The sequence below is a fragment of the Rhineura floridana genome, chromosome 4, assembly GCF_030035675.1.
Source record: "Rhineura floridana isolate rRhiFlo1 chromosome 4, rRhiFlo1.hap2, whole genome shotgun sequence".
NCBI classification, from domain to species: domain Eukaryota; kingdom Metazoa; phylum Chordata; class Lepidosauria; order Squamata; family Rhineuridae; genus Rhineura; species Rhineura floridana.
In genome coordinates this window covers 187,448,118-187,471,992 of record NC_084483.1, presented here as the reverse complement: position 1 = coordinate 187,471,992, position 23,875 = coordinate 187,448,118, and the positions used below count along the sequence as shown (strand labels likewise).

Here is a 23,875-nt window from a genome sequence, read left to right as displayed (position 1 = left end):
TTTAGATGTGCATCTACCCAGAAAAGTGGCCTAAAATATTTTAAATAAATATTTTTTTAAAAAAGTAAAAAAGTGTACACTCAAGAGTGAACCACAACCAGTCACATATCTCTGATGCGTGAATCTATATGATGCCTGGATTTCCACGCACCTCCTTTTCCATCCACATTTTACATTTTTAGACTGAGTCTATCAAAGGGTCCCTGAAGGCAGAATGGTATATTCCATAGGAGCCACAAGTTTCTCAATCCGGTAGCTGAAGATGGTCAAGCTATGGGCAGAAAATCAACACATGCAGCTTCCCTCTCATTGCATATCTATATTGAGAAAGCTTCACCAGCTTGCCATCATGCAGCTGGCATAGGAGCCCTACCAGGGGGGAAAGATGGCAATAGTCCCAAGGCTCTTCTTCCCTCCCTCAGGGGTATAGCTACAAAATTCTTATCCTGGATCTGCACTGGAACTCTTTTTAAGATGTGATGTTTTAAATATGTTTTTATTGTTTTATCATTTGTTGTTTGCCACCCTGGGCTCCTTTGGCAGGAAGGGCAGGATACAAATGTAATAAATCTATAATTTATTAGCACCAAACAAGAAATCCTGGAAGCATCCCTAGAAAAGACAGGTGCCTGTTTCCCTGGATCACCACTCATGCTGATAGTAGGAAAAGGCAGGGCCAGTTCTAGAGGGCGGCCAGGTTGGGCACTGGCCTGAGGGCCCCAGAGCTACAGGAGCCCCTGAGGGGCCCTCCGCTCCCCTTCCGCGATCCGCCCCCCACATGCCCCCCACCTGTCAGCTGGCTTTTTAGCATTGCCCTTAATGAAGATGGCGGCCGCAGCTTCCCTAAGGTACTGAAGCCGCTGCCGCCATCTTAGTTGATGGCAGAGATGTGCGCGCATAGCACGCATGTGTGCCATCAACAAAGATGGCGGCAGAGGCTTCATTCCCCTTAGGGAAACCACGGCCGCCATCTTCATTAAGGGCAATGGTAAAGACTAGACAGGCAGGGGGGTTGTGGGGGGCCACGCGCGTGTGCGTATGCACACATGCGCACACCCACCCACCGGGGGGGCTAGGGCAAACTGATGCCCAAGGGCCCCCGCATGCCTGGAGCCAGCCCTGGGAAAAGGCATAATCGGCCTCCTCGCTTCCGGCATTCCGTCGCCAGGTCAAGACGTTCCTTTTCCATCTTGCATTTAACCTGGACTGAGGAATAGGAAATCTCTTGACCATGAGAGATCATGGAGTAATTATGTGTTTATTGTATTGTATACAGTTTTTACTATTTTAATCTTATCTTATAAGTTTGTATCTATGGTGTATGTCTTGCTTTTATAAGGTATTCTCGGTCTATGTTCTTTTATTATAGAGTTGTCCGCCGCTCTGAGCTTTCCAGGAAGATAGAGCGGCATAGAAATGTTTTAAATAAATAAATAAATAAATAAATAAATAATCAGACCTTTTGAGATGACCTCTCCATCACTCCTGTCAGCAGTGTGGATGGGTAGGAAAAACACCTAAAATCTCTTTTTGCAGACAGATTGTGGTATGATGGGAGGGCCTGTGCATATTCACCAGATCCCCCAAATAACTGCTGTGTAAACACACTCATTACCCTACCCACCTTCACAAATCAAGATAAGCTGCCTTGGGTCAGTACTGGCTACTCTCCAGACTAGCAGTGCATTTCGAGTGTCTCAAGCAGAGAGTCTTTGCCCGTCACCTCCTACCCGACCCTTTTAAACTGGAGATACCAAGGTCTGAACCTAGAATCTTTGGCATGCAAAACATGTGCTCAAACACCGAGCTACAGTTCCTCCACTAATTATAATGATGTACTTATTTATTTATAAGCATGTCTATATTGCTTAATATTTCAAACATCTCTAAGGTCTCAGTCGTGGCTCTTAAAATACAGAACATACTTTAAAATACACAATAGCAAATTACAAGCAGTTAATAAAACCATCTCAAAATAAGTGCAGAGAAGGATTTTGTCTAGCACTGTGAAGAAAATAGAGATGGCACCAGGCAAACATCTCTGGGAAGGGTGGGGGGCCACATCTGAAAAGGCACTGACTCCTATTACCACACTCCTTACTTCCAATGGCAGGGGGATCTTGATAACCATGCACATTTATTTGGGAGTAGGCAGTATTTTAGGTACAAGAGTCTTGAGCTGTTTAAATCTTTTCCCCTCACACCATTTTCCTGGTCTAAATACCTTCCCACCCTACTGGGGGAAAGGGGCAGGTACCTGGAAGAGAAAAGGAATGAAATAGTTTCATTCTTCATTAGAGCTTAGTTTACAACATTTATGACATTTATTTACAGGCCTTGAAGAAATAGTTGGTGGCTGGCCATCACTACATTTGGGGAGAGCGAGTTCCACACTCCAACACTGAGCTTCGCTGGATGGCCTCAGGTTCTAATATTATGAGAGAGGGAGAAAAACATCTCTCTATCCACTTTCTCTACAGCATGGATGATCTTATACACCCCTCACATGGCTGAGAATTCCAATCTGACATTACAACTCACAAAGGAAAAGATGGGAAAAGATGTCACTTGAGTTTCTAGGCACCTTGTGTTTGGCACGTCAAGTTCATAAAGCCCTGTAAATAGCAGCCATAAACCAAGCCAGCTTCAAAAGCATTTAAAGATTTGCTCTAATGATGAATGAAACCATGTTCCTCCTTTCTTTTCTCTCCCCCTGCCTGCCTGCCCTCCCCAGGACAGAAAAGGAAAGGGGATGGTTTGGATGACGGGAACGTTGCTAACGGAAAAATACGTTTTAGAGGGATCCATGCCAGGAAACCATATGCACATCTGCTCTTAACGGGTTTCAGCTGAAACTACTGAAAATATACACGAGTCTATTTATATGGAACAGCTTGTATACATGATAAGATTACAATTTGGAGGATAACAATGGGCTTAACTATGGAAAAAGTAAGCCTTTAAAACTCCTTTTCCACACATGCCCGTAACATTTTACCACATATGTTGTTGAGGGGGACCAAAATTTGTTGAGAATTAAGAAAATCTCAACATTTCTAGATGAGTGGCAAACGAATTCAAGATGTTATTTCCAACATCTTTCTGCCAGCACTTAACTCCATATTAACTGTCCAATTCCTAGTGAGCAACAACTTTGATCAGTCTGTAAGGATCATGAATTAGAATTTCAAAAATCTCTCTGCAATCTTGTTTTACGTCCAGTATAGATCTTACATTCGCTACAAGGTGACCCTTGTCTCCATCAGGGCTTGGGAACCTTTTTCAGCTCAGGGGGCCACATTCTTTTCTGGGCAACCTTCTGGGGGCCACATGACAGTGGTGGGTGTGGCCAGAGGTAAATGTGGTTGGAGTAATACATGTAAATGTTACCTTTGTACAGTAAACTAACTTCTACACAAACTCATACACCCCTCTCTATCCTCCATCCTGACATCAGGAGGCATTATCAGAGTTCAACGACACACTAGCCAGGCAAAAACACTTGGGCCACAAAGCAGGGTCAAGGAGGGGTGTGGCCTGGGGAGATTTCCAAGGGCCAGATTCAGAGTCCTGGAGGGCCACATTTGGCCCCTGGGCCTCAATTTCCACATTGCTAATGTATGTGGTAGCTGTAGGTATATAATGTCCACCCAGTTACCCAAGAACAGCAGTGGCATATTGGAGACTCTTCATGCAATGGGTGGAAATCGACACGGAAAGCCGCTGTACAACATTACATACGCTACAGCTGCCATGGGCAGGGGTGGGTGGGTTGCTTGCTATAGCAATGTGGCATTCAGAAGTTCAGAATACAGAAACTGGCTGTTTTGTAGCCAAGGGACAGGATTATGCCCATGGATTTTGAGGCTGCATACACACTAGGGAGGGGATCTGTTGGCCAGTGCTGCTTTGAAAGCATTCCATCGACCTAACAGGCAGTATCGATGCAAGTTTCTTCTTTGTCTGTTATCCATTGCTTTTACCAGTTCAATTTTTTCTCCCCCAAAATATCAATATTAATATCAATATATTGCAATGAATGATCAATATTTTGCAAAAAAAGCAGCTTTGCGTCCTCCTCCTTCTCCACTGTTATAGGCTATTATAGACTTGGTTTGCTTCCTCCCCGCTTGGAGCTTGGATTATTCGAGTGGGGGGGGATGGCAGAGAGAGAGAGACAGCTGTATTGCTGTGTTGTGTGGTTGAGTAAAATCAATAAAAGTACAATATATTTGAAGGAAAATTCAAGGGGGAAAAAATCCAGTGTCGAGAGAAAGCCACTGAAGTTCAAAGCAAACAGGATCGCTACGCAAAGACGTAGCATATGCAAACCTCCAAAACTTCCAGTGCTAAATCCGAATTCAATGGAATACTTGCCCATTCCTAATACACACTATACATTTCAAGCACATTTCAAGCACATGACTGCCCCCAAATAATCCTGGGAACAGTTGCTTGTTAAGGGTTCTGGAACTGTAGCTATGTGAAGAATAAACTACAATTCTCAGGATCCTTTGGGGAAAGCCATGTGCTTTAGATGTGTTTTCAATGTATGGTGTGCATGCAGCCTGAGACAGGATGTAACAACATCAGGATGACCCATTTATCAATAAGGGCTGTCACCCATTTTAAGAGGGCAGTTCATTTATTTGTTGTATTTATATATTGCCAGGTAACGAAGGTTCTTTAAGTGGCTTACAAGTAAAATCTAAAAACAGATGATGTAACATACACATGAAATAAAACATAAACATAAAATGAAACAATCAAACCACAGCAAAGTCAGCAACAGAGAATGGCATCAGTATAAAGGCTCTAAGTGAAACACTAAAAGATTTTAAGACAGAAAAGCCTGGCAACATAGAGGTCTCTCCTTGTGGATGGTTGCCATGTTTGTTTATTTATTACATATATATCCCATCTTTTCTCCAAGGAGTTCAAGGTGACATACAAGGTTTTCTCCTCCCCACTTTGTTCTCACAACAACCTGATGAGGCAGCTTAGGCTGAGAGATAGCAACTGGCCACTGGCAGCTGGTGGGTCCATGTCAGTGGAGAAGTGGAATCCACTCTGGGTTTTAGTCCAAACTTTCAAGGAGCTGTCCAAAGTGCTTCAGCATCTTGAACAGCTCCTTGAAATTTCAGACTAAAACCCATATTGCATTCTACTGCTCCACTGACATGGACCCACCATCCGCCAATGGAACTGGCCCAAGTTCACCCAATGAGCTTTGTGGCTCAATGGGGAGTTTAACCTGGGTCTCCTCAATCGCAGCACAACACTACTATTACACTAAACTATCTATCTATATAAGGCAGGGGTTCATAAACTCCCCCCCCACAGATCCCTTGAAAATTGCTGAGGGTCTTAGCGGACCACTTAATGATTTTTTTCCTGCCTGCTGTAGCAATTGTAATGCTCTGTGCTGGAGGCTGTATGATTTTCAACTTTTATTCTTTTATTTCTTATATATTGCACTTTATTGTATTACATTTTGAATTCCACAGAATTCAGATTGTAATACAATAGAATACAATATAAGACAAGAAGCAATAAAAATACAATTAAAAATATTTAACTTTAATTGACAAATATAATTTACACAATTCACAAATCAAAATAGCTAAAAAAAAACAGCAGAGTAAAAATTTCAGTTTCAGTGTTTGGAAATGTAACAGCCTCCCAACACTATTTTAAAGTGCAAACGATTAAAATCCCTCAGAAAATAAAAATGACTTACCCTGCACCAGACAGATAATGTAATGAGCACCAGGTGAGCCTCCCTTTGAGGAGGGAGTGCCACAGCTGGGGTGCCACAGATGAGAGCACCCACCCTCCTTTAGCATTTGCCCTTTATGGCATTTATCTCTGGTGGTTCTCTTCTGCACACTGCCAGCCTGATAAGGTGCACAAGTCGTGCATCACAAAGACTGGCTGGATCACATGGCTATTATCCACACCTGATACAAGTACTTCAGCTCAGCATTGATGAAGTGCTTTTCAAAGAGTAATAAGCACTTGGTACACATTACCTCAAAGATCCCCACAACCATCCTGAAAGGAAGGCCAGTGTAAATATGATTATCCCCATTTTGCAGGCAGGAGGCCAAGGCAGAGAGACACAGGGCACTTCCAGGAGACTTGTTTCCTGAGCATTCATCACGGTTTGTTTGCAAGGGGTTATCTGATGTTGAGTCAAGGAATTGTTATCTCCCACTTTCCAGTGCACTTTCCCATCACTTTCTTTGTCTCAAAAAGTCCGATTTTGGGGGAAGAAGGAGGGTTTGCACAAATCAACTTTAATTGTACAACCTGAATTTGCTGGTACATTATTGCATCTCTCAGGCAGCAAAATGTCTTGGACCAAACTTAAATGCTACAGATTTTTTAAAGTTATCAAAATCTGTGTAGAAAGCGATGAGGCTAGGGGAAATGTAACAAAAGAATTCCTTGCACCCTCCCCCAAAGTTATGAATCGTAGGGTTCCTTTGGGGGTGCCAAGACGGTTACATGGGTTTAAAGAGCTGTTGTGCCCTCAGTTGTCTTTGATCCTCCTCTATGAAACAGTGTGTTAATATCATGTCTTCTGTTCTTATACAGAACTTGGCATGGCAGAATTCAAATACGCCACATGAAGCAGAGGTATTAAAATTGTGCTATCAGAGACAATAAAGTAAAATTGCCATCCAACAAACCCTTTAAGGAGGTCTGACATAACCAGAGCAGATTTTTCATTTCCCACTACACCCTGCTGCGGATCTTCACCTGTTTTATTAAATCATAAAGTCCCTTTTTAATAAGTGACCCAGCGGAAAACAATAGTGAATGACAAGTTTCATTAGATTTGGATTTTTTTTAAAGATGCGAGCGAAGGGTACAAAGTGCAATTATTTGTTTTCTTTTCAGAACTAATTGTGTGTGTGTGTGTTTTCACCCTATAAAGTTGGTTACATGGTTTGATTTTTAAAGGAATAACTGCAATTGGGTTATAAAGTAACCTCCAGCCACATGTAATCATAGAAGTAATAGCTTCGCATAGCGGGAGCCAAGACAAAAGATTTGGTTATTTTTCAGAGAGCCGAAAGCAAGTTGGGAGAGAGATCACTGTTCTTAATGTGAATACCTATCCCACATTTACCTCTGGTAAAGAGGTAATGCAGGTTTTTATATTGTTTCAAAACCCTGCCAAACCTATTTGACCAGAGTTGGCAGTGGGACAAAAGAAAAGTGTGTATATCACAAGAATCAAAGCTTCTCTCAAGCCACTTTAAACTTTCCACAAAGCTACTGTCTGATCCCATCCTGTATTTGTCCTACATATCTCTCTAGATGCCTTTGTAGAGAATGATTTCAAGAAATGTATGCTATAATGATGTGGGTGGGGCGGAAAAATATAAAAGACATAATGGGCAAAGATTGGAAAAGTAGGTCAAAAAGGATTGATAGCATTTTTGTTGTCTCAAGGCATGAAGTAACTGTGTGCCTGTGGGAACGATGCCCTCGGAACTGGCGAACTGTAGCTTGCCAGATTTCTACAGCCTGCTCAGTAGACACCTTCTTTCCGGTGGCAGAGTTATTAGTGCTGAAAGGAAGTGGTAGTGGGGTCATCTCGTCCACCTCATTGCATCATGGTATGATTTATTTCATTATCCTTAAGCCATCACTGATAGATGGTGCATGTCAAGTTGAGATGGTGATGTCACAACCTCCTCATGTTCCCTGTTCCATTCCACTAACCATTCTAATAACTACGGCAGCCTCTCTCCCCCGCAAACCTTCACGAAGCGTCAGCTGTTGCTGCTTGCCACGTCCCAAACTCCATTCATTGTTGCACTTGGTGCTGCCTTTGTTAGCAAATAACTGCTTTTTTAGTAGCCATACTTTATTTGCAGAAAAGATCTCAATCTTTTTGTCTAGACTTAATGGGTGACTAAACTGGAGTTTTGCCATAGGGAGGCTTTCCCCTGATTTGGCTGCATAGATTGTGGATAAAGGATCCACTGACTGGCAACTGGAAGGCTAGAGTCTCTGGGTGGGGGCCTCCAGACCACTTTTTATAGCCTGTGCAATCCCAGGCACAAAATAAAATGGCCATTGTGCAGATAAAGGGTGACCTGATTCTGCACTCCTCCACCAGGCCGATTACACTAATGACATTAATGTAATTTTCTGCAGCAGCCTTCCCCAAGCTGCAGCCTTCTAGATGTTTTGGGATATAACTCCCATAATCCCTGACCACTGGTCATGCTGGCTGGGGCTGATGGGAGTTGTAGTCCACAATATCTGTAGGGCAACAGGTTGCAGAAGGTTGGTCTACAGTTAGTACATGTTAGTATCTCTTGGCTTTTGTGACTTGAGATCATAAAACACATGGGATACTAGCTCAACAGAGGTCCTTGCAAGACATCAGCTGCCCATGGGAAGCCTACAAGCAGGACCTGAGTGCAACAGCACCCTTCCCTCCTGCGGTTTCCAGCAACTGGTATTCAGAAGCATACTGCCTCCGACTGCAGAGTATAGCTATCGGGGTTAGTAGCAATTGATAGCCTTCTCCTTCATGAATTTGTCTCATCCTCTTTTAAAGTCATCCAAGTTGGTGGCCATTGCTGCACTGTGTAAAGAAGTAATTTCTTTTGTCTGTCCTGAATCTTCCAACATTCAGCTTCATTGGATGTCCACCAGTTCTAGTGTTATGAGGGAGAAAAACCTTTCTCTATCCACTTTTTCCATGCCATGCAAAATTTTATATACTTCTATCATGTCGCCTCTGACTCACCTTTTCTCTAAACTAAAAAGTTCCAAATGCTGCAACCTTTCCTCATAGGGGAGTTGCTCCATCCCATTAATCATTCTGGTTGCTCTTTTCTGAACTTTTTGGCTCTTGGCTCTTCATGATGTGAATTACAATAACGTGCATGAAATGATATCATCAAGTGCATGACATTACTAGGAATGTGCTAGAATTCTGTTTTGGTACCAAATCTTCCTTTAATTCACTTATTCTCTATCATTGTGGATCAGATTTTTATGCAGCAATTTTCTGTGGCTATTTTCAAAAACTGAATTTTTAAAAAGAAATTGCCTTTAAAACGTCGATTGAAGAATTATAATTTTATTGATATTTCCTTTCTTTTATCGATATTTCCTTTCCAAATAACATTGCCTTTCAAATAATAAATATTTCCTTTAAAATATAGATATTAATATCAATATTTTTGGAAGGGGAAAAAACTGATGAGTAAAAGCAATGGTTAGCAGACAAAGAACGAACTTTAACGTATACCAGCCTCTGATCGACAGAATGCTTTTGAACCAGCACCGGCCAACAGATCCCATCCCTAGACGTGACATCATTACACGGTATTGTTGGGAGTGGGGTGTTGGTTGGGAGTGGGGGGTGTTGGTTGTCAGTGCTAGAAGGTGATTGGACCACCAGCTATTCCCCTTCCTGGCCTTTCCTTGAGGGAGCAAAGAGGAGGACCACACCACCATTAATGAATAATGAATGTACCATTGTACCATGTACCATTCATGAAAGGAGGTGCAACCCTCCTCCTCCTTTCTTCCCCAAGGGAAGGGCCACCGAGGGGAATGGCCAGTGCTCCAATCACTTTCCAGCAGTGGCAAGCAACATCCCTACTCACAACAATACTATGTGATGATGTCACGTCATGCCCTTGATGATGCTGTATCATGCATTTTATTGTAATTCATATCATGAAGGGCAAACAGCCAAAAGGTTCCAAACAGAGCAACCAAAATTGTTACTCCACGAGCTAGAGGGAGCCCCAGCTGACGAAGTGTCAAGGCGAGTTAAGCAGCAGAGCGAGTTCGGCAGCAGGGCGAGGAGGCCAGGGCCTCCCACTCTGCCCGTCTGTTCCCTGACCTCAACTAAACCGCAGTTCCAACCCATTGACGTAATAAACCTTAAACAAAACTATGCAGGTAAGAAGCCAGCAGGGGTGTGGGGGCTTTTCCAGTGTTTTGCACTGCCTGCAGCATGTACGACTATCTGCCTGTTGGACAGAAGTTGTGGGTGTGCTCTCGGTGCAATGAGCTCCTGGCTCTCCAGGAATGACTTCATTTCCTTGAGGCCAAGGTGGCAGACCTGGAAAAGCTGAGAGAGGCAGAGAGGTGTGTGGAGGAGGCCTTCAGGGACGTTATAGCTGTGTCCCACTCCAGCGATGATACCTCTCCTGCTATCATGGAGAACGATGGTCTCGGGGAAGGAGAGCATCCAGCTGAGGAAGAGGGAAACGATCCCTTAGAAGGGACCCATTCCTTGGGGGATGAGCAGCTATCCTCTCGTGCCAAGGATATATCTCCAGGTGGTGGAGGGATCCTTGTAGTGGGTGATTTGATCATTAGGAACATAGACAGTGGGGTGTGTGATGGGTGTGCAGACCGCAAGGTGTTTTGCCTGCCTGGTGCGAAGGTTGCGGACATCGCCCGTCATTTAGATAGTTTGGCAGACAGTGCTGGGGAGGAGTCAGTGGTCGTGGTGCACGTTGGCACCAACGACATGGGGAAATGCAGCCGTGAGGTCCTGGAAGCAAAATTTAGGTTGCTAGGTAGGATGCTGAAAGCCAGGACCTCCAAGGTGGCTTTCTCTGAAATGCTACCGGTTCCACGCACAGGACCAGCCAGACAGGCACAGCTTTGCAGTCTCAATGCGTGGATGAGACGATGGTGTCAGGTGGAAGGGTTTGGATTTGTTAGGCACTGGGGAACATTTTGGGACAAGCCGGGCCTGTACAAAAGGGACGGGCTCCACTTGAACCAGAATGGAACCAGACTGCTGGCACTTAAAATTAAAAAGGTGGCAGAGCAGCTTTTAAACTGACTGAGGGGGGAAACCCGACAGGAGTTGAGGAAGGTCCGGTTCGGAATAAACCTCCCCCCTGGGATAAAGACCAAAGAAATTATGAAATTTTAAAAGGGGTAGGCCTAGAAGTAGGCACTGTGAGAGCAGGGGCACAGGATATCAATTCAGAAGGGCAAAATTACCACAGGCCAAACCACAAGTGCCAAAGACACTTGAAGAGAGACACTGCTTACAAGTGCCTGTATGCTAATGCTAGGAGCCTCCGAACCAAGATGGGAGAACTGGAGTGCTTGGTCTTAGAGAAGAGCATTGATATAGCAAGCATAACGGAGATCTGGTGGAATGGAAAAAACCAGTGGGATACGGTTATCCCTGGATATAAACTATATCGGAAGGACAGGGAATGACGTATTGGTGGCGGAGTCGCTCTATACGTGAAAGAAGGCATTGAATCCAGCAAGCTCGAAACCCCAAAAGAGGCGGACTCCTCCACAGAATTGTTGTGGGTGGTGATACCATGCCCCAGGAGGGATTTAATACTGGGAACGATCTATCGTCCCCCTGATCAAAATGCTCAGGGAGACCTTGAGATGAGATATGAAATTGAGGAAGCATCCAAACTAGGAAATGTGGTAGTAATGGGTGACCTCAACTACCAGACATAGACTGGCCGCATATGTGTTCCAGTCATGACAAAGAAGCAAAATTTCTAGATATTCTAAACGACTATTCCCTAGACCAGTTGGTCATGGAACCGACCAGAGGGACGGCAACCCTGGACTTAATCCTCAGTGGGGACCGGGACCTGATGCGAGATGTAAGTGTTGTCAAACCAATTGGGAGCAGTGACCATTGTGCTATTAAATTAAACATACATGTAAATGGCCAATTGCCAAGAAAATCCAACATGGTCACATTTGACTTCAAAAGAGGAAACTTCACAAAAATGAGGGGATTGGTAAAAAGAAAGCTAAAAAACAAAGTCCAGAGGGTCACATCACTCAAAAATGCTTGGAAGTTGTTTAAAAACACTATATTAGAAGCTCAACTGGAGTGCATACCGCAGATCAGAAAAGGTACTGCCAGGGCCAAGAAGATGCCAACATGGTTAACGAGCAAAGTCAAGGAAGCTCTTAGAGGCAAAAAGTCTTCCTTCAGAAAATGGAAGTCTTGTCCGAATGAAGAAAATAAAAAAGAACACAAACTCTGGCAAAAGAAATGCAAGAAGACAATAAGGGATGCTAAAAAAGAATTTGAGGAGCACATTGCTAAGAACATAAAAACCAACAACAAAAAATTCTATAAATACATTCAAAGCAGGAGACCATCTAGGGAGGCGATTGGACCCTTGGATGATAAGGGAGTCAAAAGTGTACTAAAGAACAATAAGGAGATTGCAGAGAAGCTAAATGAATTCTTTGCATCTGTCTTCACAGTGGAAGATATAGGGCAGATCCCTGAACCTGAACTAACATTTGCAGGAAGGGATTCTGAGGAACTGAGACAAATAGTGGTAAGGAGAGAGGAAGTTCTAGGCTTGATGGACAACATAAAAACTGACAAATCACCAGGCCCGGATGGCGTCCACCCGAGAGTTCTCAAAGAACTCAAATGTGAAATAGCTGATCTGCTAACTAAAATATGTAACTTGTCCCTCGGGTCCTCCTCCGTGCCTGAGGACTAGAAAGTGGCAAATGTAACGCCAATCTTCAAAAAGGGATCCAGAGGGGATCCCGGAAATTACAGGCCAGTTAGCTTAACTTCTGTCCCTGGAAAACTGGTAGAAAGTATTATTAAAGCTAGATTAACTAAGCACATAGAAGAACAAGCCTTGCTGAAGCAGAGCCAGCATGGCTTCTGCAAGGGAAAGTCCTGTCTCAGTAACCTATTAGAATTCTTTGAGAGTGTCAACAAGCATATAGATAGAGGTGATCCAGTGGACATAGTGTACTTAGACTTTCAAAAAGTGTTTGACAAGGTACCTCACCAAAGACTTCTGAGGAAGCTTAGCAGTCATGGAATAAGAGGAGAGGTCCTCTTGTGGATAAAGAATTGGTTAAGAAGCAGAAAGCAGAGAGTAGGAATAAATGGACAGTTCTCCCAATGGAGGGCTGTAGAAAGTGGAGTCCCTCAAGGATCGGTATTGGGACCTGTACTTTTCAACTTGTTCATTAATGACCTAGAATTAGGAGTGAGCAGTGAAGTGGCCAAGTTTGCTGACAACACTAAATTGTTCAGGGTTGTTAAAACAAAAAGGGATTGCAAAGAGCTCCAAAAAGACCTCTCCAAACTGAGTGAATGGGCGGAAAAATGGCAAATGCAATTCAATATAAACAAGTGTAAAATTATGCATATTGGAGCAAAAAATCTGATTCACATATATGCTCATGGGGTCTGAACTGGCAGTGACTGACCAGGAGAGAGACCTCGGGGTTGTACTGGACAGCACGATGAAAATGTCAACCCAGTGTGCGGCAGCTGTGAAAAAGGCAAATTCCATGCTAGCGATAATTAGGAAAGGTATTGAAAATAAAACAGCCGATATCATCATGCCGTTGAATAAATCTATGGTGTGGCCGCATTTGGAATACTGCGTACAGTTCTGGTCGCCTCATCTCAAAAAGGATATTCTAGAGTTGGAAAAGGTTCAGAAGAGGGCAACCAGAATGATCAAGGGGATGGAGTGACTCCCTTACGAGGAAAGGTTGCAGCATTTGGGGCTTTTTAGTTTAGAGAAAAGGCGGGTCAGAGGAGACATGATAGAAGTGTATAAAATTATGCATGGCATCAAGAAAGTGGATAGAGAAAAGTTCTTCTCCCTCTCTCATAATACTAGAACTCGTGGACATTCAAAGAAGCTGAATGTTGGAAGATTCAGGACAGACAAAAGGAAGTACTTCTTTACTCAGCGCAAACTATGGAATTTGCTCCCACAAGATGCAGTAATGGCCACCAGCTTGGATGGCTTTAAAAGAAGATTAGACAAATTCATGGAGGACAGGGCTATCAATGGCTACTAGCCATGATGTCTGTGCTGTGCCACCCTAGTCAGAGGCAGCATGCTTCTGAAAACCAGTTGCCGGAAGCCTCAGGAGGGAAGAGTGTTCTTGCACTTGGGTCCTGCTTGCGGGCTTCCCCCAGGCACCTGGTTGGCCACTGTGAGAACAGGATGCTGGACTAGATGGGCCACTGGCTTGATCCAGCAGGCTCTTCTTATGTTCTTAACTGTCTCATGAAAGACAGAGAAAATGCAGAAAATCATGCAGGTACCAGAATAATACTGTAATTATATTAAGCATACAATATCTGAACCAGTAAAGGATGGAATGTGATGTCCCCAATGCATTTCAAGTATCACTTCTTCTTCTGGGGAATCAATTTACAGCTATTCTCCCATTACAAGACAAAATAAGGGAATGGATGACCTTTCTCGTCAAGGACTTACAAGAGCTCCCTGGAAATGCCAAAGAGCTAGACGTAATTGAGTAGGGGGCTGCATCTGGGCCTCAGGCCAGAGGTCCCCCCCCACCCTGCTTTATTTCATAATGATTCAAATAGGAAAACATAGGAAGCCGTGTATCACGTCAAATCATCAGTCCACTAGCTCACTATTGTCCACACTGACTGTCCGTGTTCTTCCAGGGTTTCAGACAAGGGGACATGGCCAGCTCTACCTGGAGAAGCTGGGGATTGAATCTGGGACCTTCTGCATGCTCTTCCACTGAGCTGAGACTGGAAGGCCTGCAGTAGGGTAGTGGCAAAGTCACAAGTGCAGGGTCCCTTCATAATAGTCACAGCCACACACCCTTCTAAGGTTATAGAATAATTTGGCCAGGCTTGAACACTGCTTTCTTCTTCTCTATCACTGATACCATTTGAGTGGCCTTTCTCACTGTTAGAGATATTGCTTGAATTACTGAATCTACACAGTTGTCTTCTGCTGCTACCAAACTACTTGATGATGTAAATGAGGAGCTATCACCAGGATTCATTGTCTCTTCTTCTGCAGTTACAGAATTCTCACTCTCCCCAACTTGTCCTGGCTCTTTGAAGTAGTAACTAGTAAAGTCTTGCATGCCAATTGACATTCATTGGGCTTCTTCTCAATGGCTAACACACTCCCCCTTCATGCTGATTGGTTCGTAGGACTCTGGAGACATAGAGACCTTGCTGGGACCTGGCTCCCAAAACGTAAAGGGTCTAAGACCCCCTGGGACCCTGGACAACTACACCCCTGAAGGCCTGGCACCCCAATCCAAAGCATGCATACTTGGAACTAAGTCCCACTGACCCCCAATACTGCTTGCTTCTCTTAAGTATTCATAATAGGAATGCGACCTAAATCTTTCAGATTTTAAGTGTTGATTCTGTTGGTTCCATACGCTTTCCATCTACCTGAGCAGATATTAAGGAATGGCTGGGAGAAAAATAGGATTCTCACAATCTCTTCCTTTGCAATTTACTGCCTTGACTCTGACATTTACAGCATTATTGCCTTCGGTTTACAAGTTGAATATTTACACAAATGGATTTAGGTCAAGACGAAGGGCAGGTTTTAAATGTCCCATGACCGTTTGCATTCTGAGCACGTTCTCCTCCGTGGCACATCACTGATTAACCCTGAAAATGCTGACATCTCCCAAGTTGCCAGATGCACAATTACACAGGGCCCTAATCTGCAATACCACACCTTGCATATTACATTGCATGTTGCTAGTCTCCCACAGAGTTAACAAAAATAGAGCCTGAACATAGCCACGGGAGGATATATATATAGTATAAAGTGGAGCAACCAGTTGCAAAGCATTTTAACATAGAGGGTCACAGCCTGTTGGACTTTTCCATTACAGCGATAGAGATGCCAGCAGATCCAGCAGCATTGACCAAAAGGAAGAATTTTTGGATTTACTCTCTGGACACATTGGCACCACATGGCCTGAACCTGCAGGACAGTACCACCACTATTTAGCTTCTGCAAATGAAGCCCCTCTGAGCATTCCATCCTCAAAGCTCTATAACTGCCACCTTGGTAACAGCATTTGTATGTTGGCAGCTGATGAAGGCGGAAGCTGAAATGTTTTGTTAATATAATAAAAACCTCTGTTTGGTTAATCACAATTACGTTCATATATATATATATATATAAGCAAGCAAAATTAAAGAGAGAATTATATAGAGCAAACAGCCTCCCTTCTCAAACGATGGCAGGGTGTGCATAAATCCTAACTCTACAAGCCCCTCTTTGAAACATTTGTATGGCTAAGAATAGGCCTGCCACTTTCTTTTCTGCTCTTACACCTTTAACACCTGCCTATGGTAGCAGGTGAAGTTTTCTTTTGATATGGGGGAATAAATAAATGTGGAAAGCTTTACCTGTAGAAATTTCTACACAACAGGCAGCTGTTATAGGTAGAGGAGCAAGGCCTGGGGGGAAAATGGCAGCATTAACTTATGTGTCCCTCTTCTCTGCACACAGCCTCTACCATTTGTCCTTCTTTAAGTAGTCAGCCCACAATCACTTGTAAGAGGAGCCTGGCTGGAACAGACCAAAAACCCAGCTAAGTCCAGCACTCTGGTCTCAGTGGCCACCCAGATGCCTGTGGAGACTTCACAAGCAGAGCATGGGTGCAAAAGCCTTCTCTCACATGAGCACCCCAGCATACCGCCTCTGATCCTGCATGTAGGACATAGCCATCAAAGCTAGTAATCTATCCATCAATAGCCTTAATCCTCTATAAGAATTTATCTAATTGCCTTTTATGGGTGACCACCTTGTAATAGAGAATTCTGTAGTCTGTGTGAAGAAGTATTTCCTTTTGTTTGTCCTGGATTTCCCACCAGCTTCATTGGATGGCCCCAGGCCTCTAGTATTAGGAGAGAGGGAGAAAAACTTTTCTCTGTCTACTTTCCCTCTATGCCAGACTTAATTTTACACACCTCTATCATGCCCCTCCCTTTTCTTCCCTCTCCTCCCTGCTCTTCACCCCACAACAACCCCTGCAGAACACACTAGATAACAGCGGGTCAAGTTGCCGCAAGTTGGGGTTATGCTAAAACAATCACCCAGCCGCTCCAACACATGCGGAACTCTTCACAGATCTGTGTGACTGGCGTTCCCATCCTGCCAGTTGGATTGAGTTCACTGGCCTTAGCTGCACACTTTGCTTCCACGGTACAAAGGAGACAGCATTTTGTTCCTTGAGCCTTCAGTTCCCCACACGCTATATCCTGGCCTGGAGCCTATGTCAGTACACAGCAACTCCATTCAGATAACGCAGAGGCCAGGATAGCACACAGGCTGCTCCAGGCACAAGACACCGCTAAGCTACCCAAATGTTGTAAAACGGGTCAGATTAGGATAAAGCAAACACACACCAATGATGTTAACCAGCCATTGCTTTGGCCACCTGCCAGGTGACACCTAGTTTATTTCTACATTAAAAGGTGCTCTGCCAACTTTGGAACTGGTTCTGTTTTGCTGTAATTGAAGTAGTATAAAGCAACATTCTTCTTGTTGATACAGACGTGATCTGTATTGTTTTCAATAATTGAAACACATGGTTCGTATCAAGAGTGTAGCTTGTGGTTGATGTGGAGGGGGGCTAGGGAGGAACAGATCACAAAGTTTATTCAGCTTATACAGATCTTAGTATTCTCTTCAGAGTTCCAGCTCTCAGAGAGTCTTAGCAAATTCATCTCACTCAGCAGAAAGTGTCTTGACCGTGCCAAATGGGATGCTCTTTAGATTATAGCATCCAAATGAGACACTCTTTAGATTAAAGTGTCCAAAACTACAGTTCCTTCATGAGTTTTAAGTTTCTCTGACAGATTTGCCCTTTTACGGATTAAATTCTCTCACTTAATGGGAGAGGGGATCTAGATAGCCATCCATGTGGACTGAAAATAAACTTTTTCATCTCCCACTAAAATGTATTAGCCTATTTAAGTCGTCTTCAGGCATTCATTACTGAAGTCTGAACTTCTAAGATTGTGTACAGGTAGACTAGAAGACATTTGCAATGACTGGTGTTTGCAAGGCTGGAAGCAGGCAACAGTTCTTCAGAGAACTGAAGGAGGCATGATAAGAGGCATTGCTGTGCTATGCTGTCATCCCTCTGTCACCACTAGCAAATAGATTTTGCAGGTTTTGTAGTGTGCTAAAAACCAGAAGGACCTGTTTGAATGGAGTCAGCAGCAAGGTAAAAGAAATGTGTAAACAAAGAACAACAATACCTCATTCATATCACTTTCAGTTGCTGACCTGGTTTATACATAATGCTTCAGACAAGCCACTAGTTATAGCCAAACTTTGTTCTATGGCTTTCTATTTGTGGTTTGTCTGGGGGAGATAAACCACAAACCTGGATTTGGATATAATTCTAAGCCAAACCATAGTTTAGTACACAGCAATGTAGCAGTAGCAGGACCATAGGAAGAGCCAAGCGGCTATGTTCTTCTCCCCAGGAACCCTAGTGTTTGCTTGCTAAACCATGGTTTGGCTTATGTGCAAATGGGCCACTGCCTGTTTCCAGCCCAATAAAGTTTGATATAGAAAGTAGTAGAAAGATATGCAGAGCTGGTGTACTGCAACTATGCCTCTAGTATCCCCCTTCCCACACAGCCCCATGATGCCACTGTGTGGGGATGATGACTCACTTGCGGGCTAGTCATTCTGGGGTATGTTGTCTTAGGAGCAGGTTAGTTTTCTTGCCAGGCTGCATCCAACTTACTGGCCTCATGTCACCTACTGTTTAGCTATGCCCTCAACCCCTCCTTCTACTGTGGTCTCATCTGAACTTCATAGAATGAGGTTGCTTCCAGATAGGGATGGGGGGGGGAGAATTAAATTTGGTTCACATTTATAGCAGAATGTATCAAATTTGCACTTTCCAAAACAATATGAGAACCAATGCACAGCCAACCTTCTAAAGTCACACTTATTTGAATTTTGCAATACAGTTCTCCAGCTGACCAATGTTTACAAAAATGCTTATATTAGGAGGAAATATGCATAAAATGAATATATTAGTGAAAATAGCATACACAAATGCATTATTAGGAGAATATTAGGAGAAATTGCTTGCAAAAATGTGTACATTAATCAAAACTACATATAAAAATGTGTTTGTTAGGTTAAATTTGCAGTAAAATGCTAAAGAATTTTTTATGAATTAACCTGCAAATTGCTGCTGAACAGAATTTAGGATTGGAAAAATGAGTAACTGAGAAAACCAAATTTGTCAGATCTTTCCATTCCTATTTCTAGATGACTTGTTTATAGAGCATTAATCCTGACTTTTTGCACAAAATTTGTGGGGAACGTATACAACACTATTTATTGAGCATTCATTCTGATTTTTTTGTAGGGAAGTTATATGATGTTGTGTCAAGCAATTGTTATCTCACACTTTCCAGAGTATTTTTCCATCACTTTTCTTACCACCACCACCCCAAAAATCCTGTTTGTAGAGGATGAGAGGAGGGAGGGAAAGGGTTTGTTACACCAGAGTGCCAAATCCACTTTAACTTCACAGGCAAATTTGCCAGTGTGTGATTGAATCCTACCCACAAAATAGCTACAATCTGGAAGTGTTCTGGCCGCTTCTACTTGGTAACCATCATGCACCCAATTCAAGTTTATTAAATCATGTCCATGCATTTTCCCCTTGTAGCTTAGTTTTTCTTTTAATCCACATTAAAAATACCTGAGGTTGCTTACAGTAATAAAATGCATCTTGACCACATGCAATTAAAAGCAGCATTGCACACCATAACATTAACAAACTGAAATCCAATGTGTTGTATGTGCGGCTGCCTTTGAAAATAGACTGTAAACCGAAGTTGGTCCAGAAACGGGGCTGCAAGATTATTAATGCGGACTGGGCTTTTCAGTCCTATTACACCAGTACTTTGTCAGCTACACAGACTCCCAGACTGTTCCTGAACCTCAATTCAAAGTGCTAGTCTTCACCTGCAAAGCCCTAATCAGCTGGAAACCAGCTTCCTGGAAAGATTGCCATATATGCATATCAGTGGATACTGGTGGCTCTGATGCCAGTGGGGCATTGAATCTGCTCCAGGTTTTAGTCCAGATTTTCAAGGGAGCTGTCCAGGGTGCTCCGCATCAGAGCCACCAGCCCCCACTGATGCCTACCTAACAGTAGCAAGTGGTGTAGGTAGGGGCTCTGTGGAGAAATGCTGTATACGTGTGTTTGTGTTTAAAGAAATGTTATATGACTGCTGTAACTGCCATGCGGCCTTGTTTTGGTACATCATTGCCAGCCTGCTTGGCAGTGGTTGCTTGGTGACAGGGTCTGAGAGGAGAGATACACAATTGCTTTAAGATTCTAGTAGATCAGGTAATTTTTTTCTGATTGGCTGAAGGCTCCAGGAAGTAGGGAGTTAGCTGTCAGTCAGAGGTAGCAGTTGGAGAGAGCGAGGGGGGGGAGTGGGTGATGGAGTGAGGAATTGTTTGATGAGAGTAGCTGGGGGAAGAACTGCGGCCTATATATTAATACTCAGGGTGTCATTAATAGTTGCTGTCTGGTGAGGATAGAAGGGGGCTGTGAATCAGGTCACTACTGGATCCTATATATCTGCATATGGCAGTCAGGTTAGAAGTGGATGCACAGAATAGAGCAGCCAGAGTGAAGCCATGATGAATAAAGATGGAGGCCAATTTCATGCTGTGCGTGTCATTTCTGGCTGAAGGCTGCTTGCAATTCTGTGAACATTATACTTTCTGCTGCCAGATAAGAGCTTCTGATAAGAAATAGGTATGAAGCTGCTAGATAGCCAAAACAGTATCTAAGAGAAAGAATGACATATGTGTATTGAGCTGACACTATGTGAAAGGGCACTGCTTGGAAAATCACTGATACCAGAGTCTCAGGTACTCATTTTATCCCCCTCCCAGGCAGTTTATTATAATTCTGCATATGGACTATGTATTGTGGAGTTCCACCCACAATTATTGAAATTCATGTTCAATTATTGGATAATTCCAACCTCCTGATCCAAATATGCTGGGGGCGGGGAATGGACTTTGAATTACTTTCTCTTCTTTTCTTCCTTCAGGCCTACCCAGTCGTAGGTAACTATGTCTTACTTTAGTCTAATTTTCTAGGAAACTTAAGAGAAATAATATACAAGTAGTGGGCTGGAGGGAGTTAGGAGGAAAATATATGATTTATTCTGTTAGTTCATATTTTTATTGTTTTAACTAATTAGCTTATGCAAATATATATCACATCACTTTAAGATATTTTCTAAGTTGCTTTAAGTTGTAATGTCAAAGTATTATTTTTTTTTATATAGTTTTTATTCAAATTTTTCCAAAAAACAAACAAAACAAAGTAAGAAAAAACATAACAATACTACAACAAAAAATAAAAATAAAATGGTTGACTTCCGATTTGTCACAGATCAGCTATAAGTATATAATATACATCAAACCTGTCCCTTAATATGTACATACAGAATCCCTTTTCTCCATAAGCTGTCTTAATTAATCATCAAATCCCAGTATCATCATTTTATTTTGATCTTTCGACAAAAAGTCTAAGAGAGGCTTCCAATCCTTAAGGAATGTATCTGTCGATTTTTCTCTAAGTAAACACGTCAATTTATCCATTTCTACTAAGTCCATTAATTTCAGTAGCCATTCTTCCATTGTTGGTATTGATTCCATTTTCCACTTTTGTGCATATAATAATCTTGCTGCCGTAATCATATATAATAATATTCTTCCATATTTCTTTTCTATTTGTTTATCCATAAAACCCAGTAAAAAAAATTCTGGTTTTGACTGAATATTTATCTTTAAAATTTTTTGCATCTTCCTACCTATCTGTGCCCAGAATAATTTCGCCTTTTTACATGACCACCACATATGATAAAATGATCCTTCTTGTTGTTTACATTTCCAACAAACATTAGAGACATTACTATACATTTTTGACAGCTTTTCTGGAGTCATGTACCAACGGTACATCATTTTATAGAAATTTTCTTTAAGATTATAACATAATGTAAATTTCAAGCCTTTTTTCCACATATTTTCCCATTGATCCATTTGTATGTTATGACCAAAATTTTTTGCCCACTTTACCATGCACTCTTTTACTTGTTCTTCCTCCATATCCATTTTCAATAAAAGTTTATACATTTTTGCAATTATGTTTTCATCATTTGTATACAAACCTATTTCAAAATCAGATTTACTTATTTCAAACCCATACATTTTCTTGTCCATTTTATATCTTTCTAACAATTGTAAATAGGCAAACCAATGAAAACTATATCCTTCCTTTATCAATTGTTCTCTCTCTTTCATTGTATATTCTCCATGTACATTTTCTAATAGTTCTTGATAAGTTAACCATTTCTCTTTTCCAGACATTTCTCTTCTATAAAACGCTTCTTGACTTGAGACACATAATGGTATTTTCGAATAAAACCTTGGTTTGTATCTATTCCATATTTTCAACAGAGAACGTCTTATAAAATGATTGTTAAAGTCTACGTTTACTTTTACTTTGTCATACCATAGATATCCATGCCATCCCCACTTCAGATTGTGGCCCTCCAAATCCAATAGTCTTTTATTCCTCAATAAGATCCATTCCTTTATCCAGACTAAACAGCAGGCAGCAAAATAAAGTCTCAAATTTGGTAATCCCAGTCCTCCTCTTTCTTTAGCGTCTTGAAGTAATTTAAATTTAACTCTTGGTTTTTTTCCTTGCCATACAAATTTAGAAATATCTTTTTGCCATTGTTTAAAAGGTAAATCAGAGGATATTACAGGTATTGTTTGAAACAAAAACATCATTCTCGGTAATACATTCATTTTTATCACAGATATTCTACCCATTAATGACAGTTGTAGTTTATCCCATCTTAGCAAGTCTTTCTTAATCTCTGTCCATAATTTTTCGTAATTATTATGAAACAGCTTTGAGTTTTTATTTGTCATGATGATGCCTAGATATTTCAACTTTTTTTCTATTGTAAAATCTGTCTTGTCCATTAACTCTTTCTGTTCCCTTAAAGTTAAATTTTTCACCAACATCTTTGTTTTTTGATTGTTGATCTTAAATCCTGCTAACGGTCCAAATTCTTTTAATTTGTCCATCAATATATGAATTCCTTCCAAAGGGTTTTCTAGTACAATTATCAAATCATCAGCAAATGCTCTCAATTTATATTCTTCTTTTTTTATTTTTAATCCCGAAATCCTTTTATCTTGCCTTATATCTCTAAGCAGCACTTCTAAAACCAGAATAAATAAAAGGGGAGATAATGGACATCCCTGTCTTGTACCCTTTTGTATTTCACATGAATCCGTTAAGTCTCCATTAACAATTATCTGGGCCTTCTGTGATGTATAAATCGATCTGATCCATTTTATAAAGTTGTCTCCAAAATCCATTTGCTCCAAAACCTGGAACATAAATTTCCAATTCAAATTATCAAATGCTTTTTCAGCATCTAAAAAAATCAAAGCTGCTTGTTTATCATTTCGTTGTTCTAAATATTCCAACACATTCAAAACATTCCTGACGTTGTCACGTAATTGTCTTTTAGGTAAAAACCCTGATTGATCTTCCTGAATAAATTGTTGCAATATTATTTTCAATCTTTCAGCCAAAATCATTGTAAAAATTTTATAGTCATTATTCAGTAGAGATATTGGCCGATAATTTTTTGTTTTAGTTAAATCTTGGTCCTCTTTAGGTATTAATGTTATGTTAGCATTTTTCCAACTATCCGGTATCTTTCCCTCTTGCAAAATAGAATTCATTGTAGACTGTAAGGGTAGCAAGAGTTCTTCCTCCAAACATTTATAATACATTGCAGATAGCCCATCTGGTCCTGGCGCCTTTCCTAATTTAATTTTATTTATAGCTTCAGATATCTCTCTTGACGTAATAGGGCCATTAATAACTTGTCTCTGAAAATCTGTAATTTTCGGCAAATTCTGTTTAGATAAATACTCTTCTATTTTTTCAGATGGAATTTCTTGACACTTATACAATGTTGAGTAATATT

At 41.7% G+C, this 23,875-nt stretch overlaps 1 protein-coding gene across 1 annotated transcript in view; it reads right to left on the bottom strand.

Moving 5' to 3' along the window:
* Positions 1-23,875, bottom strand: part of LOC133383916 (uncharacterized) — a 210,644-nt gene that overhangs the window by 66,177 nt on the left and 120,592 nt on the right. The gene's annotated exons all lie outside the window — the stretch shown is intronic.